This window comes from Hemiscyllium ocellatum, chromosome 38, assembly GCF_020745735.1.
Source record: "Hemiscyllium ocellatum isolate sHemOce1 chromosome 38, sHemOce1.pat.X.cur, whole genome shotgun sequence".
Taxonomy (NCBI): Eukaryota; Metazoa; Chordata; class Chondrichthyes; order Orectolobiformes; family Hemiscylliidae; genus Hemiscyllium; species Hemiscyllium ocellatum.
Genome location: NC_083438.1, coordinates 34,121,337 through 34,135,453, shown reverse-complemented (window position 1 = coordinate 34,135,453; position 14,117 = coordinate 34,121,337).

Below are 14,117 nucleotides of genomic sequence, written 5' to 3'. Positions count from 1 at the left end.
TCTCAGCTAACGGAGGGAAACCCAATCCCGCCAAACCACAATTCCAGAGCTGAGAAGGGTGTGTTGGGTCCAGGTGTGAAATAGACAATAGGTGCAGGAGTAGGCCATTCTGCCCTTCGAACCTGCACCACCATTCAATATGATCATGGCTGATCATCCTTAATCGGTATCCTGTTCCTGCCTTATCTCCATAACCCTTGATTTACGAACCTTGAGAGCTCAATCCAACTTTTTTTTAAATGAATCCAGAGACTGGGCCTCCACTGCCCTCTGGGACAGAGCATTCCACACAGCCACCACTCTCTGGGTGAAGAAGTTTCTTCTCATCTCTGTCCTAAATGGTCTACCCCGTATTTTTAAGCCATGTCCTCTGGTTCAGCACTCACTCATCAGCGGAAACATGGTTCCTGCCTCCAGAGTGTCCAATTCTTTAATAATCTTATATGTCTCAATCAGATCCCCTCTCAGTCTTCTACGTTCAAGGGTCTACAAGCCCAATTACTCCATTCTTTCAGCTTAAAGGTAGTCCTGCCATTCCAGAAATTGACCTCGTGAACCTATGCTGCACTCCCTCAATAGCCAGAATGTCTACCCTCAAATTTGGAGACCAGAACTGCACGCAGTACTCCAGGTGTGGTCTCACCAGGGCCCTGTACAGATGCAGAAGAATCCCTTTGCTTCTATACTCAATCCCTCTTGTTATGAAGGCCAGCATGCTGTTAGCCTTCTTCACTACCTGCTGTACCTGCATGCTTACCTTCATTGACTGGTGTACAAGAACACCCAGATCTCTCTCTACTGCCCCCTTACCTAAATTGATTCCATTTAGGTAGCAATCTGCCTTCCTGTTCTTGCCACCAAATGGATAATCATACATTTATCCACATTAAACTGCATCTGCCATGCATCTGACCACTCACCTAACCTGTCCAGGTCACCTTGTAATCTCCTAACATCCTCCTCAGATTTTACCCAGCTTAGTATCATCAGCAAATTTGCTAATGTTATTACTAATACCATCTTCTATATCATGAACATATATTGTAAAAAGCTGCGGTCCCAGCACTGGTCCCTGCGGTACCCCACTGGTCACTGCCTGCCATTCTGAAATGGAGCCATTTATCAGTACTCTTTGTTTCCTATCAGCCAACCACCTTTCAATCCAAGTTAGTACTTTGCCCCCAATACCATGCGCCCTAATTTTGTTCACGATGGAAGGGTTGTTGGAATTGGCAGCATGTGACAATCATAGCTGCCTTGCTGAACATATACACAGCTTTGAGCTCATCCTACAATGCATCTTGAAATTAGTTCTCTTTTAGAAATCTCTGTTTATGAACAATGACTTTTTAAAAAATGCCATAGTTTGTTGTTTGATCTTTTATTGTTCTGCAAAGTATCCATGAGTATCAATGGTCAGCACAACATCGTGGGCTGAAGGGCCTGTTCTGTGCTGTACTGTTCTATGTTCCATTTCCTGATGTTTTGCAATCATATTAGGAAGTGGTTTCCTAGCAAATTGATGATTTTCAATTGATTTTAAACTTTCAAGCACCATTGTAATTTAAAGGATGCACTATTTAATGTGAAGATTGAATTTATAATTGTAAACTCACATTTCTCGGGGTCAGAGTCAGGGTTCAATGACAATGACAATTACACAAGGAAATACCGGAGCTACAGGGAGAGAAAGACACCAACAGCACAGTGGTCATCTATGTCAAGAAGCTTTTATATATTTTGTGATACAATAGGTCAGTGATGAGGTTATTGACTTTGTAACATAGTTTGTTTATGGTAAACATTGCAGAATCATTGATACTTTTGATGCAGTCATTATTAGTTTCAGCACAAACATTGTCAGTTTCAATATCAGCATGGAAATCTATTGCTGTAGTAATGGGCGCTAATCGCTCTTCCTGAGAAGGACAATTACTGCAGCCCTGGCTATTATCACCTTGTATTGAGTCCGTATCAAACTGTTAGCATTTCTATCAAAGGTGTTGGCTGGACCCAGACACTTTGGTGGGCAATGTATGCTACTCATGTGTATTCTCCCCCACCCGCCTTTAATTAATCAACTAGATTATGAGTGTATTGTGCTGGCATTCTGGTGACCTCAGGCAGTATCTATGTTTGCTCTGCTGTCTCTCTCTCTCCATATTGTGGTTTGGTGGTTACCTTGTGCGTTACCTCGCCAAGGTATGGTTCAGCTGCCATCTTGTGTGTCCGTGTGTCTATTATCACCCTGCCCCATTCCATCTCCCACTTCACTGCCCCCACACCTCCACCCCTTTGTGGTCAAGGAGGCAATTTTGGAGATCCAATTTGAATGTAGCGAGAGCTCCTCCTCCCAAACGGTATCATGGAGTGCCAATTTCATTGGGGACTCTTCCGTGGTGATACTCGCTGCTGGTGCAGAGCTTTAAACACCCGAGGCCACATAGAATACCAGCATGAGTGCAATGAGGAGAACTATCCCGTGTGCCAAATAGGATTCCCAAGATTTACCTAGCAAACAATTTAGCCTGTAATTGTAGCTCCTTGTCGAAAACTGTCTAGCTGCTCTCAGATATTCTTGATGGCTTCTGTAATATTATGAGAGGCATCAATAACATGGGTAATACAATTGTCACCAATAATTGTCCAAACTCCCCCTTGCTGTGCTGATTGATAGTCCACCGTGTAATGTGTCTGTTGTGTGTATAGAGTCTGAGTTCAGCTAGCTCTGTGTTAATTGCTTCCAGAGATTTTGAGGTACTGTTGCCTAGGGTTGTCAGACCATATACAGGATAACTTCAGATTTTAACACTGAGGAGCCCTGCTGACCACCCCGCCCCGCATCCCCCCCCCCCACCACCGCCCAAACATAGAGATCCCAAAAATCCATATCCCAAAGTGGTGAGGGCCTGCAAGTTAGCACGGAACTCCTGACTAATGGAGTGGGTCACTTCCATTATCCGAACATGTCCCCCTCTGGGGCTTGGTACAGTGAGGGGTGAATTGTCCCTACTGTAAACAGGTTTGGGAGGTCTGGGGTGTCTGTCACGTAAGTCACCTTAAATAGAAAAAAAATAAATCCCTTTGCTGTTCTGTGAAATATATTGTCTTGTACTTCCATTTGTCTGTCTACCCATGTCACCCCCGATCCTCTGTGTGTTCCCCCTTATTGGTATGAGGAGTGGCTCTCACTCTTCAATAATTTCAGTCTGAGTCAAATTCCGAAGCAGGTATTTATTAAAACATTCTTATAAGAATGGATGACAAGTGGGCACACCCGATTAACATGTTACATCGCAAGTTATACAGTTCAACTGAGTCTCTCGGTACTCCTCTTTTACCTTATTGGCTTAGCATACAAAGTGTCAAACCTATCATAAGCTACCCACTTCACTCCTGCTCTGTTTACTTCTCCCACCACTCGAAGGCTGTCGCCCCTTACTCTTGTTTGTTTCTTGCCTTACTTGGCCTTATACGTGACAAAGTGCAAGTGTTAGCTTGACCGTTTTACCACATCCCTCTGTGGTCTTTTGTTAGCGTGCATCCCTTTTCGCTGCAAACTGTGTACGTGTTTGCTAGCTCAACACTTCTCCCCCACACTGAGCCTTATGACCTGTTTGTGGTTTTGTGTACGTGTTTGCTAAGGCAACATTCCGCCCACTATGGTCCACACTGAGCCTTATGACCCTCTGATTGTGGTTTCTGCAGCACCGAGCCGTATTATTTTACACAAAATTAATTTTTTTACAAGCCTCTTGCAGAAGGAACACTTACATTCTTCACAAGCATATTCTCCACAATTCCCCCTTTTCTTTTAGGCTAATAATTGTTACCTTCTGCACAGGCCACCTCCAAGTTTGCAAGCAGCATCCCTGAGACCTCATCTATCTTGGAAACATCTTCATATCACTCATCCCCTCATGGTTCAACGGGTAAAGTTCCTGTCGCTGATTACCAGTTAGGGACATTTGTTTAGTCAGCTGCTGGGTTGGTCCCCGTGCACAAGGTATGACACAACATCCTACAGCTATCAGTACTCCAGCAACCATTATCAAGGAGATGAGTATGGAGACCACTATACCTTTCCATTTCCCAGACCAGGATTCCTGCCACCCAGTGAGAGAAGTGTCTACCCCTGAATTCTCAGTCAACTCCTCTGCCAAGGTAGTCAGCCCGCGCAGGGTAGAGTGATTGGACCATCAGGCACTGTGTTATTTGGAATAAAGGTACAACAACTGTGCAGGTTAGGTGAATTGGCCGTTCTAAATTGCCCGTAGTGTGAGGTGGACGGGTAAATATAGGAGAATTGGTCTGGGTGGGTTGCTGTTCGGAGGGTTGGTGTGCACTTGTCGCGTTGAAGGGCCTGTTTCCACACTGTAAAATAATCTAATCTAATCTAAACTCCACCTTGACAGGGGGCAGTTAGGGATGAGCAATAAATGCCGGGCCCTACCAGCGACAGCCCCTCCCCCAAAGAAGGCAGTTTCAGATGACAAGGCAGATTGGGATCACTCACCTGTCAACCTATATCAAATGGATTATTCAGATGGATTTTCTCGGCTTAATTGTCCTGGATTTTTGACTTTTCCTTTTGTCTCACTTGGGTGAAAATAATCCAGTGAAGAATTCCAGCCTGTGAACCTGGAAAGTGTCAATATGATCCAGTGGGTGCAGTGGTCCAGTGTTGACCTTTATTGGATGATTTAACGCCAGAGATCTGTGCTCAGACTGCAGTCGATGGGAGTTTAAACCCAGCTCCGTGCGGGTGCGAGTTCCTGTGTCGCGATCGCGGAGGGGGAGGAATCGCAGGAACCCCCTCCCCAGACGAGCGGGTCACCAATTGTGCAGCTAATCGGATCGTGTTGTTTTTCCTGCAGCGGGCGATGCAGCCAGCGTGCAGGATCACTCAGTAGCACACCGCCTTCCCGCCGACGCGAGTCACCTGTACGTCTTGTCCTGATGTGGGCACCCCCACCCTGCACAACGGCCCTCCGCCGACCCTCATCCATGGCTACCCCAGCCACCACGCCCTGCTCTGCCAGGTGTTCCCTCAGCACAGCCCGCGTCTACTGGAGACCGTCCTGGGTGAGTGAGAACACGGCTGGGGGAAGTGGGCAGCTCAGAAACGTCAATGGTGTGTTACCCTTGGCCAAACCTGGTGGGTCTTGCTGGGACCCTCCAGTTTTGCTTGGGAGACCATAACAGACTCCGAGCCCCTCTGACCAAAACAAGGGGAGTAGGTGGGATGCTCTTTGGAGGGTCAGTGTGGATTAGATGGGCTGAATGGCTTGCCACCACACTGGAAGCTTCTACAATTTTACAAAATGGGATAGTATTCATTTTTCTTTCATTCATTCTCTGGATGAGGGCGCCACTGGCCAAGCCCTGCGTTTATTCCCCAACCCTAATTGCCCAGAGGGGCAGTTTTGAGCCAACCACATTGCTGTGGGCCTGGAGTTGCATGTAGGCCGAAGCCAAGAGGTTTCTTTCCATAAAGGGTTTTGGTAGACCAGATGCGTTTTTTTCCCCAACGATGGATTCACGGTCACCTTTCTCAGTATTAAGCTAATCTTCCCTTTCGTTCTCTCCCGCGCATACAAAATCAAATATATGTTCACATGTTGCATGCTTTCACCATGTTTCTCTCTCCCTGTAGAGCGTTGCCATGGAGATGTGGTCCTGGCTATAGAGAGTGTTGTGTCACCACACCAGGGCCAGAGTGACGCCATGGCACAGCCACCAATCTCCGGTCAGCCATTGCACCAACAGCACACCGCTCCCTACTGGTATCCGAGTCCCCACATCACGTCACTGCAGTTCACCAACCCGGTCAGGTGAGGCACTCTGACCCTGTTTGCCCTCAGGTCAGTTCAGACCGGTGGGGCACGATCACCGAATTAATGTCCGTGTTTGATGGGATCTCGGGAGTGAATGCTGCACCCCCTCCACCCCACGCCATGTTCTCACTACTCACTGGAAGACCATTGACAGTGTGACAGCATTAGCTGGAAATCCCTGGGCTTTATCAGGGCTCTCCTGGGAGTGGGACAGTATTTAGATGGTGTTCCTTTGGGCACGTGTTAACAGTTACAGGCTCATTAGCATTTAGAGACCCCCGCTCAAGGGAGGGAGAGTGTCAATATTTACAGGGAGTCCCCAGAAGAGTGTCAGTGTTTCCGTGAGCGTGAGTTGATAAAGGGTCACACTGGAAAAAGCACAGCAGGTCAGGCAGCATCCAAGGCTCAAGAGAGTCGATGTTTCAGACAGGACCCTTCTTCAGGCCAGGTCAGTAATTAGGGGGACTCCGTAGGAGTGTGTCAGTGTCTCAAGCGTGCATCGAAGTGTGTCAGTTTTTTCAGGAGTGCCTAGAGAGTGTGTCAGAATTTACTGGCATGCCTGGGGAGTGTGGGTGTTGACGGGCGTGCCTGGGGAGTGTGAGTGTTGACAGGCGTGCCTGGGGAGTGTGGGTGTTGACAGGCGTGCCTGGGGAGTGTGGGTGTTGACGGGCGTGCCTGGGCCGTGAGGGTGTTGACAGGCGTGCCTGGGGAGTGAGGGTGTTGATGGGTGTGCCTGGGGAGTGTGGGTGTTGACGGGCGTGCCTGGGGAGTGAGGGTGTTGACGGGCGTGCCTGGAGAGTGTGGGTGTTGACAGGCGTGCCTGGGGAGTGAGGGTGTTGACAGGCGTGCCTGGGGAGTGAGGGTGTTGACGGGCGTGCCTGGCGAGTGAGGGTGTTGACGGGTGTGCCTGGGGAGTGTGGGTGTTGACGGGCGTGCCTGGGGAGTGAAGGTGTTGACGGGCGTGCCTGGGGTGTGCGGGTGTTGACAGACGTGCCTGGGGAGTGTGGGTGTTGACGGGCGTGCCTGGGGAGTGAGGGTGTTGACGGGCGTGCCTGGGGAGTGTGGGTGTTGACAGACGTGCCTGGGGAGTGAGGGTGTTGACGGGCGTGCCTGGGGAGTGAGGGTGTTGACGGGTGTGCCTGGGGAGTGTGGGTGTTGACAGGCATGCCTGGGGAGTGTGGGTGTTGACAGGCGTGCCTGGGGAGTGAGGGTGTTGACAGGCGTGCCTGGGGAGTGTGGGTGTTGACGGGCGTGCCTGGGGAGTGTGGGTGTTGACAGACGTGCCTGGGGAGTGAGGGTGTTGACGGGCGTGCCTGGGGAGTGAGGGTGTTGACAGACGTGCCTGGGGAGTGAGGGTGTTGACGGGAATGCCTGGGGAGTGTGGGTGTTGACAGGCGTGCCTGGGGAGTGTGGGTGTTGACAGGCGTGCCTGGGGAGTGTGGGTGTTGACGGGCGTGACTGGGGAGTGAGGGTGTTGACAGATGTGCCTTGGGGAGTGTGGGTGTTGACGGGTGTGCCTGGGGAGTGTGGGTCAGTGTTTACATTAGCTCCCAGGAACAATGTCAGTATTGACAGTAGATGTCCAGAAAGCGTGTTGATATTTAGAGAGAAGACCTTTAGAAAGAGCTGTAAACACCAGCAGTCTCACATTGGACGAATGAGTAGGACAAAAAAAATCCAGTGCGGCATTCAGGGAATGTTGCACTGTCAGCAGTGCTTACACTTGGATAAGACTGAAGCCAAGTTGCAGGTGCATAGGATTGTGAAGAAGGCGTTTGGTATGCTTTCCTTTATCGGTCAGAGTATTGAGTACAGGAGTTGGGAGGTCATATCGGGGCTGTACAGGACATTGGTTAGGCCATTGTTGGAAATTGTGCGCAATTCTAGTCTCCTTCCTATCGGAAAGATGTTGTGCAACTTGAAAGGGTTCAGAAAAGATTTACAAGGATGTTGCCAGGGTTGGACCGTTTGAGCTACAGGGAGAGGCTGAACAGGCTGGGGCTGTTTTCCCTGGAGCGTCGGAGGCTGAGGGGTGACCTTAGAGGTTTATAAAATCATGAGGGGCATGGATAGGATAAATTGACAAAGTCTTTCCCTGGGGTGTCGGGAGTCCAGAACTAGAGGGCATAGGTTTAGGGTGAGAGGGGAAAGATATAAAAGAGACCTAAGGGGCAACCTTTTCACGCAGAGGGTGGTACGTGTTTGGAATGAGCTGCCAGAGGATGTGGTGGAGGCTGGTACAATTGCAACATTTAAAAGGCATCTGGATGGGCGTGTGAATAGAAAGGGTTTGGAGGGATATGGGCCAAGTGCTGGCAAACGGGACTAGATTGGTTTGGGTTAGCTGGTCAGCATGGACGGGTTGGATCGAAGGGTCAGTTTCCATGCTGTACATCTCTATGATTCTAATTCCAGTCTCTTGGGTGGAGGTGAATGATCAGGGGAGTTCTTGCTGGTGTGTTTCTAACTCCCAACACACTTTCTGGAGATTTACTGTAAATACTCACACTGCTCCTTTGGACCTAGTGTAAACACTGACCCACATCTGTGCCAAAGTGTACTCCCCATCGCCTCCCCACCTCCCCCACCCCCAATCCTGACCAGGTCTAGGTCATTCTGCTGGTTTTAGAAGATTTGCCTGCCATGTTTTCACTTCATCCAGACTTAGTGAAAGATGCAATTGAAATGCAAAGCTTTTCTTCAAAGTGTTGTCCTCAGCCTGTGAGCTGTCACGGGGAGTTAATTGCACTTCATCGGTCCTTGGATGGTGAATCAGTCCATCATCTTTTCCCTTCTCACTGTTGCAGGTTTCCATTATCGGCCTCCTCACCCGGACTAACACCTTGCTCTCCTCACATTGAGTCCCGGCCGCTGGTTCCCTACATCTGTGGGACGGTGAGGCCCAGCATCTCGGGCAGTGAGTCTTTGCCTGTGCCACAGCCTCCCGCATCCCAGGCAAACAGTTCCAGTCAGACCGAGTGCACGCCTGTTAGACCCAGAGCAGCATACCAGGTAGGTGCCAGTACTATCCCAGCTTTGCTTCCCACTCTTTGTTGCCTCTCGATGTAGGCGGGCCAGGATATCTGTTGGATAGTGGGCCATTGGAATGGCCTTGATGCTGTAAATGATTCCAGCGGGTCCCCGCATCACTACAAAAGTCTGGGTGCAGATCGACCAGGGCATCTGCCGAACTGACAGCTTGCACAGCTCTGTGTCATGGAATCCCTACAGTGCAGATGGAGGCCATTTGGCCACTCAAGTCTGCTCCAATCCTCCAAGGAGCAATCCGCCTAACCCCGCTAGTCTTGGCAGTCCACCTCACCTGCACATCTATGGACTGTGGGAGGAAAGAGTCAAAATGCGTGGTGCTGGAAAAACACAGCCGGTCAGGCAGCATCCGATGAGCAGGAGAGTCGATGTTTTGAGCAGAAGCGCTTTATCAGGAATATGGGAATAAGGTCAGTAAGAGCTTACACTCGAAACGACAACTCTTCTGCTCCTCGGATGCTGCCTGACAGGCTGTGCTTTTCCAGCACCACATTTTTTGACTCTGATCTCCAAACATCGCTTTTTCCCGTTGTGGGAGGAAACCGGAGCACCCGGAGGAAACCCACGCAGACGCTGGGAGAATGTGCAAACTCCACACAGACAGTCGCCCGAAGCTGGAATCGAACCCAGTCCCCAGCGCTGCGAGGTAGCCGTGATAATCACCAAGTCACGGAGTTCATGTTATTATTTTTTGGACTATTATATTGAAATCCCTTTCATGGGATATGGGCATTGTCAGCTTTTTCAGTGTTTGCTGCCTGTCACACAAATAAAACAGATGACCATAAGGAACCGGAGTAGAGAGAGACCCTCGGGCCTGCTCCACTGTTCTGTAAGATTATGGCCACTCTTTTTCTGTTTCAAATTGCCCATTTCCACTTATCCCAGGTCAACCTTGATCCCCTATTATCTAGTCCCATTTTACGAATATTCAAAGAACCTGCCCTCACCACCTTCTGAGATCACAAAACTATCTCACAGGAAAAATAAATCCATTTATCTCAATCCTGAAAGGGTGACTGTTAATTTTAAGTGTCCCACTCATTCCGGACTGACCCACCAACGGAGAGATGCTTTCCCCATCTGCCTTTTTTACACCACCCAGGATTTTACCCCCGTCAATCGAGTCACCCCTCACTCCCTAATCTCCAGGGGAAACTAGCCCAGTCTGTCCAACCCTTTCCTCATAGGTTTATAAAATCATGGATAGGATAGATAGACAAAGTCTTTTCCCTGGGGTGGGGGAGTCCAGAACTAGAGGATATAGGTTTAGGGTGAGAGGGGAAAGATATAAAAGGGACCTAAGGGGCAACTTTTTCACCCAGAGGGTGGTATGTGTATGGAATGAGCTGCCAGAGGAAGTGGTGGAGGGTGGTACAATTGCAACATTTAAAAGGCATCTGGATGGGCGTGTGAATAGAAATGATTTGGAGGGATATGGGCCAAGTGCTGGCAAACGGGACTAGATTGGCTTGGGTTAGCTGGTCAGCATGGACGGGTTGGATCGAAGGGTCCGTTTCCTTGCTATACATCTCTATGACTCGCTCCAAGTATCCATCCAGTTACCCTCCTCTGAACCAGCTCCAATCCAGTTCGACTCTTCCTTAAATGAAGAGACTGAGGCTGCACACGTATTCAAGATGCGGTCTCCCCAATGGCCTATATGCCTGAAGCAGAATGCCTCATGCTGAATGTTCAATTCCTCTCGAGTTAGATTTACATTTCATTGCAGCATGTGCTCAAGTATAAGAAACGTGAGGAGAGTAGCTTTCTCTGTCTCTTGCTGCAACCTGCAATCTAACATTCCTTCTCTCATTCATTGGAACATCTCGATCCCTCTGTGCCTGGTAATTCTGCTGTCATTCCCCATTTCGATGAGATTAGATTACCTACAATATGAAAACAGGCCCTTCAGCCCATATAAATAACACTCTGCTTTTCTCATTCTTCCAGTCAAAGACTAGCTGTCCATTCCCAAATAGAATCAGAGAGATGTACTGCATGGAAACAGACCCTTTGGTCCAATTTATCCATGCTGACCAGATATCCTAAACTAATCTAGTGCCATTTGCCAGCACCTGGCACATATCCCTCCAAACCCTTCCTATTCCTATACCCATTCAGATGCCTTTTAGATGTTGTAATTGTACCAGCCTCCACCACTTCCTCTGGCAGCTCAGTTCATACACGCACCTTCCTCTGTGTGAAAAAGTTGTCCCTTTGGTCCCTTTTAAGTCTTTCCCCCTCACCCTAAACCTATGCCCTCCAGTTCTGGACTCCCCCACCCCAGGGAAAAGACCTTGTCTATTTATCCTATCCATGCCCCTCATGATCACCCCTCAGCATCTGATGCTGCAGGGAAAACAGCCCCAACCTATCCAGCCCCTCTCCCTGTAGCTCAAATGCTCTAACCCTGGCAACATCCTTTTAAATCTTTTCTGAACCCTTTCAAGTTTCATAATATCATTCCGGTAGGAAGGAAACCAAAATTGCACACAATATTCCAAAAGGAGTTAACCAATGCCCTGTACAGCCGCAACATGACCTCCCAGCTCCTACACAGTGCTCTGACCAATAAAGGAAAGCGCCGCCTTCACTATCCTATCTACCTGTGCCTACACTTTCAAGGAGCTATGAACCTGCACTCCAAGGTCTCTTTGTTCAGTAATACACTCCAGGACCTTACCATTAAGTGTATAAGTCTTGCTCTGATTTGCTTTCCCAAAATGCAGCACCTCACATTTATCTAAATTAAACTCCATCTGCCACTCCTCAGCCCATCGGCCCATCTGATCAAGATCCCATTGATTTGTGAGACAATTGAATTCAAATGGCACCAGCCGCAGTGGTGATAGGGAGTTGAAGCCTTGTCTTTAACCTGGATCTCTGAATTGCGAGTCCAGTGACAGTAACAGGAGAGCACCACCTTTCTGTGGCTCTGTGCCCGTGGGGTACTGGGAGGGTTCGACTGGGAAGCCGTGGGCATGGAAGGAGAAGAAGGTATGATGATGGGGAGGGAGGAGGCTAGCATTGGGAGGGAGGGGCTGAAGAGCCTGTGCTGGTGCTGTATAATTGATGCTGTTGTGACTTTCAGACTCCGACGCGAAGTGGGAAGGCGCTCTGTGCCCCGAGGAGGCTCTCCTTCGTCTCGCTCCTGTCCGAGGAGCAGCTGCACCAGGAAGCTGCTGAGGCCCTGATGGTGCTGAGCTACTCCCCGACTCCGGCCTCCAGCCAAGCCCCGAGCTCCGGCCAGCGTCACCAAGACGGCTCCCAGCCACAGCCGCCTGCCCCCAGCACCCCCTCGGCCTCCCGCGGCCACTCCCTGTCTGTGCCCACCACCACTGTCGGCGGCGGGGGACTGATAGGATCCATGGCCCCCCCGGCGGTCTCCCTGGACTGCGCTGTGGTTACCCCCGCAGAGGGAGCAGAGATCAGGCTGCAGGCCGACCTGTCGGAGAGCTGCAACATGAACGGTTCGAGAGAACCAACTGGTAAGTTCAGGCGGTGTACACGTGGTGGGACTGGGGCAGGAAGAGGGCTTTACACTGAGACCGCATTACCGTGTGATTTTTCTTCATGTTGAAGCCTCTAGGGGCGACTTGGTGGCTCAGTGGTTCGCACTGCTGCTTCACGGCGCCAGGGACCTGGGTTCGATTCCAGCCTCGGGTAACTGTCTGTGCGGAGTTTGTACGTTCTCCCCGTGTGTGCGTGGGCTTTCTCCGGGTACTCCGGTTTCCTCCCACAGCCTAAAGGTGTGCAGGTCAAATGAATTGGTCGTGCTAAATTGTCCCATAGTGCCCAGGGATGTGCAGGTTAGGGTGGATTGGCCATGGGAAATTGTCCCATAGTGCCCAGGGATGTGTAGGTTAGTTTGGAGTTGCCATGGGCACCCGCATGGGCCCCAGCAATGCCTGTCTCTTCGTAGGATATGTGGAACAGTCCATCTTCCGCAACTACACTGGCACCACCCCCCACCTTTTCTTCCGCTACATCAATGACTGTATCGGCGCTGCCTCGTGCTCCCACGAGGAGTTGAACAGTTCATCAACTTTACCAACACCTTCCATCCCGACCTCAAATTCACCTGGACTGTCTTAGACTCCTCCCTCCCCTTCCTAGACCTTTCCATTTCTATCTCGGGCGACCGACTCAACACAGACATCTACTATAAACCGACTGACTCCCACAGCTACCTGGATTACACCTCCTCCCACCCTGCCCCCTGTAAAAACACCATCCCATATTCTCAATTCCTTCGTCTCCGCCGCATCTGCTCCCAGGACGACCAGTTCCAACACCGTACAGCCCAGATGGCCTCCTTCTTCAAGGACCGCAGATTCCCCCCAGACGTGATCAACGATGCCCTCCACCGCATCTCCTCCACTTCCCGCTCCTCCGCCCTTGAGCCCCGCCCCTCCAACCGCCACCAAGACAGAACCCCACTGGTTCTCACCTACCACCCCACCAACCTCCGTATACAGCGTATCATCCGCCGTCATTTCCGCCACCTCCAAATGGACCCCACCACCAGGGATATATTTCCCTCCCCTCCCCTATCAGCGTTCCGCAAAGACCACTCCCTTCGCGACTCCCTCGTCAGATCCACACCCCCCACCAACCCAACCTCCACTCCCGGCACCTTCCCTTGCATCCGCAGGTTATGCAAGACTTGCGCCCACACCTCCTCCCTTACTTCTCTCCAAGGCTCCAAGGGATCCTTCCATATCCGCCACAAATTCACCTGCACCTCCACACACATCATCTATTGCATCCGCTACACCCGATGTGGCCTCCTCTATATTGGGGAGACGGGCCGCCTACTCTGGGACGCCCGGACCAACCAACCCAACCACCCCGTGGCTCAACACTTTAACTCTCCCTCCCACTCCACCGAGGACATGCAGGTCCTTGGACTCCTCCATCGCCAGAACATAACAACACGACAGTTGGAGGAAGAGCGCCTCATCTTCCGCCTGGGAACCCTCCAACCACAAGGGATGAACTCATTTCCCTCATTTCCCCTCCCCCCATCTTGTCTCAGTCGATTCCCTCAAACCTAGCACCGCCCTCCTAACCTGCAATCTTCTTCCTGACCTCTCCGCCCCCACCCCACCCCGGCCTATCACCCTCACCTTGACCTCCTTCCACCTATCACATCTCCATCGCCCCACCCCCAAGTCCCTCCTCCCTACCTTTTATCTTAGCCTGCCTGGCACACTCTCCTCATTCCTG